Here is a 5,053-nt window from a genome sequence, read left to right as displayed (position 1 = left end):
TTGATAAATTAATGGTTTTCTCATTACTAATTATCTTTTGAATTCTGTTATCAGTTATATTTCCTTTTGCACTTCTACTTTTACTTAGTTTCTCTCTCTCTCTCTCACCTCTAACTAAAGTTTCACCAATTTCAACTTTTCAAAGAAGCCAATCTTTTTTATAGAATCTTTGATTTCAATTATTTTCCTATGGTTTTATTGTTTTTTTTACTTTCTCCTCAATTTGGCTATAATTTGTTTTTGATTTTCCAAGACCTTGAAATTCATCATTAGGTTATTTTAAACTTTTCAATTTTTTTCTATAGACAACCATTGCTATAATTTTCTCTTAGTACTGCTTTTGCTATACCTCACAGGTTTTAGTATGTTGTGTGCTATTTTCATTTACTTCAAAAAGTTTGCAATTTTCTGTGAATTCCTCACTGGCCTACTGTTTATTCAAAAGTTTTTTGATCAGCCTATATCTATTTATAGAATTTCTAACACTGCTCTTGCTGTGCACTTCCAATTTCATTTTATTGTAATTACAAAAGATACAAGATATGATTTTTAGCAACCAAAAATTTGTACAGGAAATAAAGCAACCACATGAATAGAAACTACAAAACAATAAATACATAGGAATGTACTTCATCATGAAACAAAAATATTTGTATATAGCAAATTACAAAAGGCTAATGAACAAATCTGAAAAACACACAAATGAATGGAAAGGTATCCTATGATCATGATTTGGAAAAATTAAAAGAGATAAATTATTCATGATACCAGAAAAAACTACAGATTCTAAACAATTCCTATCAAAGTTTCAAGAGACAATCTACAGATTAGAGAAAAACTATTTTATAAACATACATCTACAATGTTCTAAAGAACCCATAGATCTAACAAACAGATTTGAAAAATATTCAACATGACTAGTAATTAGGGAAGTGAAGTTAAAACCACAATGAGGAATCCCCTCACTTTCTGTATTGGCAGTTATCCAAAGGAGACTATAAATGTACAACAAATATTTGTCAATTTGAAATAAATATGCATAAATAAATAAAAGAATAAAAGCAACCTTAGTCAAGGAAATGAAGAAAAAGGAATATTTGTACATTATTGGTGAGAGTGCAAGCTAGTATAACCTTCATGCAAATACATATGGAGTTTCTTCCACATCAAAATATTGAAATATCATATGATCCTGACTCCCACTTCTAGGTATTAAAGTACCAGAAGTCCATATGTTAAAAATGTCTACTCCCCCATACTCATTTGTGCACTGTACAGAAAAGAAAAGTAATGGAATCAAACTGCATGTTCCTCAAGAAATGAATGGGTGAAGTAATTTGCTATGAATACAGAACTGAATATATTTAGCACTGAAAATGAAATTTTTCACTTCTAACAAAATGTATGGAATTGAGAACCATTATGCCAACTGAAATAAGCCAAGCACAGAAAGACAAGTGGCGGCCTTTTCTGATTTATATCAGGATCATAAAGGAATTGAGCTGCAAAACAGAGCTGACTTGGTACCAGAGCTGAGTGAGTGGAGGCAATGGGAAGATGATGATCAAAGTCCAAAGCTTCAACTGGATCAAGTAAGTTCCTTTCCCTTCCTACAAGATGTATTGCACAGCACAATGAATGTATTACATAAAGTAATTTACATTTCAAACTTGTAAAATCAATAAACCTCAATTTTTCCCACAGCATAGACAAAATGATAGGTGGTGGAGGGGTATGTTAATCGTATCAATTTAATTGTCACATTTTATTTATAAACCATGACATCATATTATGCCCCATAAATATTTACAAATATAATTTGTCAAGTTACACTTAAAATAAAAATACAGTATAAAATAATTTATATGGATGGTTAAGTGTACATTGAGTTTTGAAAGTACATAAATATAGATCACACACATACATATTTTTCTATTTACATATAGGAATAGGTATTATATAGACATGGATATAAGATACAAAAACACAAGCTTGCTTAAGACAGGCTATTACATTTGATAAATCAGAGAGATAATTATTTTGGATTACAAAATTCAAGATTCCAGAGGATGGAGTAAGAGACTCATACTTACATCAAACATAATATTTACTTGTGTCTGCACATTTCTACACTTGATCTTAGCCAAAAGGCCGAGAAGTGGTGCATTTGCACATTTCTAAAATGACCAGGTACTTACTATGTGACAAGGCAAAGGGCTTTTTTCCCTAAGAATCTATTCTAACAGAGTATTAAGCAATTCTGCTTTAATACTGCACTTACCGTAAGCACATTCTACAATACACAGCCCTCATGAGCATCTTTTTCACCTCCATGTTCCTCAGGCTGTAGATAACAGGGGTGAGCATCAGGGTGATGACCCCATAGAGCACGGAGATGAGTCTGTCCCTGGCAGGGAAGTGTTGGCTGGAGGAGGTCCTGATGTAGGTGAAGATGGCTGTGCCATAAAACAGACAGACTACCAGGAGATGGGAGGCAAGTGTGAGAAAGGCTTTGTGCTTCCCTTCTGCCACCTGGATCTTCAGGATGGTGATGTAGACATAGGAGATCAAGATGGTCAGGAAGGAAATGAACGCACTGATACCCTCTACCATGAAAGCAAGCATTTCAGCCACATAAGTGGATGAGCAAGATAGGGCCACCACTGGTGAGATATCACAGTAGTACTGGTTGACAAGATTGGATCTTCAGAAAGACAGGCTGAAGGTGGATACTGTGCTGATGGTGGAATTGAGGAACCTGGCTGCCCAGGTCCCACACACCAACTGAGCACAGTAAGCCTTGGTTATGATGACAGAACAGCAAAGGGGGAAGCAGATGGCCACATACTGGTCATAAACCATGACAGCCAGCAGGAAGACTTCAGTTCCTGCTAGGAACACCCAGAAATACAGCTGCAGAGCACACCCAACAAAGGAAATGCTGTGGTCCTCATTCAAGAGATTGTGCAGTATCTTGGGAACAGTTGTTGATGGGCAGAATATGTCTAAAGGGGGCAAGTTTACCAGAAAGTAGTACATGGGAGTGTGCAGCTTGGCCTCAGTCCCAAAGGCCAAGAGGATGGCCCTGTTTCCCACCAAGGTGAGCTCATAGATGATAGCAAAGACCACAAAGAGAGGGTAGCGCACCTTGGGGAAGTCAGAGAGCCCGATGAGGATGAACTGAGTCACACTGGTGACATTGTATACATCCATTTCCTCTCTGCAGGTGTCTCTCTGGAGGGAAGCAATCAACAAACACAGGTGAAGGTGGCAACCAAAGAGCTTAGTGCTGAGAAATTCTTAGAAAACAGTTCATGTGTGGTTAGTGATGAATAATGTCAGTTCTAATTTAGTAAGAGATTTCAGTTATTGAAGCACTATAGTCATGATACTTCTTGACATATTTATCCTTGCATCTTCATCAGGAGGAAACCCTGTGACTCCTCTATAGACTCCTGACACTTCCTCTCCTTTGTCATCACTTTGAATTTTCCAGGATTTTATAATTCAGTGAAATACGACATGTGACCTTGCTTCCTTATTTCGTATCTTATCTCAATGACTGAAGTTTTATATATTCTCCCATTTCTAAAATATTTGAAAGTAGAAAGTCTATTAATATTGTTGTGTTGTATGTTTTGTACATTTGTAATATATCATTTATTTGTATATTTTACAAATTTTTATTATAGATTTGGTGTGTATGTTTTTATAAAAATGTTTTGAAAAACTAGGAATTAGATGAATGGAAAAGCTAAGTAAGTACTGGCTGATGGGTTGCATACATGGTGCTTATCTTTTCAGAGTATCTCTACTGTGAAGACACAGCAGGGGAATCCTTTGGAAGTTCAAAATATTACTAAATGAAAATATTAGCATGTACCGTAGCATTCCACACAAACACAGTGTTTAATAAGCTAACTGGAAGTCTGTGCACTAGTACCCTGTGGAATTTTTCTATCACTTTAAAAACAATTTTCCCTTTAATATCACATATAAGTCATAGTAAATACAAAGAAAAAAGTTAGTTAGCAAATAAAATGAAAATTTACTTTCTATGCACCTACCCCTTCTAGTACATTCTGCTTGAAGAAAACTTCCAGTGTTTTCTTTTTTCAGTTAAAAGTTAATACAGCTCTCCTCAGGTTGGCCAAGCAGCCTGAGGCTTCTCAGCTGTGTTCCGGTTCCTGTCCACAGCATGGTGCGGTCCGGGAGCGGCTTGGAGCCCCACCTTCATCCAGAGCTTCTCTCCTCGGGTCAGCCAAGAAGCCTGAGGCTCCTCAGCCCTGTTCCGGTTTCTGCCACGGGACACGGTGAGGTCCCAGGAGAGGCTTGGAGCCCCGCCTTCATCCGGTGCTCAGCTTAGCTGTGCAGGCGCCTGCAAGGCCCAATTCCACCCCCCACCCCCCACCCCCCAGCCTTCCGGCTGTTCTGCTGCCTGGTCCCTCACTGCAGAGGCACAGAAGATTAAACTTCACATAGTTAAATGTGATAGATTAATAACTACCACAAATTGTCATTTTCTAAGTTGCACTTGTTGCTATGGCATTGCTGAGTGTAACATTTGGCCTAACATGTTGTGATTGATCTAATAAGTTTTCCTTCCTGGAATAAGGAAAATAAAATAGCCTCAGAGTCATTAGAGCCTCAAAACCTAAACACAAGCCATATCTGGAAGACACCTCTGAAGAGCAATCACTCCACAAGGGTCTTAAACAAAAGCAACAAAGATACCTGCATTAAGCAATTTTGAAATATCAACCCAGCAATTAAACCAAGGACGGTACCAAAAACAAAAATGAGAAGACATTTAAGCAAGGCACAAATGCAGGCTTCCATGCCACAAAAAGGAAATTCGGGGGGAAATGAGGTGGAAAAGTCTGATAATCAACCACCTGGACACCCTGAACTGATAGCACAGGAAGCAACAAAGCAGATACATGAGGCTCTAGAAAAATTCAAAGCAGAAATAATCTCCCAGATAAATACAGAGATGGTGAGTAGAGTGAAAGACATGATTAGAGGCTCTAGAGCAGAAACAGACAAGAAAATA

The 5,053-nt window shown here is 37.4% G+C and overlaps 2 pseudogenes; both read right to left on the bottom strand.

Annotated features, from left to right (window-relative positions):
- Positions 1-575: 575 nt before the first annotated feature.
- On the bottom strand, positions 576-4,387 carry LOC110346904 (olfactory receptor 5V1-like; annotated as a pseudogene).
- Positions 2,027-2,163, bottom strand: LOC147824743 (U2 spliceosomal RNA; annotated as a pseudogene).
- Positions 4,388-5,053: the final 666 nt, after the last annotated feature.

Source organism: Heterocephalus glaber, unplaced genomic scaffold (assembly GCF_053883595.1).
Source record: "Heterocephalus glaber isolate CG9 unplaced genomic scaffold, H.glaber_assembly_v1.0 deba00001532, whole genome shotgun sequence".
NCBI classification, from domain to species: Eukaryota; Metazoa; Chordata; class Mammalia; order Rodentia; family Bathyergidae; genus Heterocephalus; species Heterocephalus glaber.
Note: the sequence above shows the minus strand (reverse complement) of the source record. Positions and strands in the feature narration are given on the sequence as shown.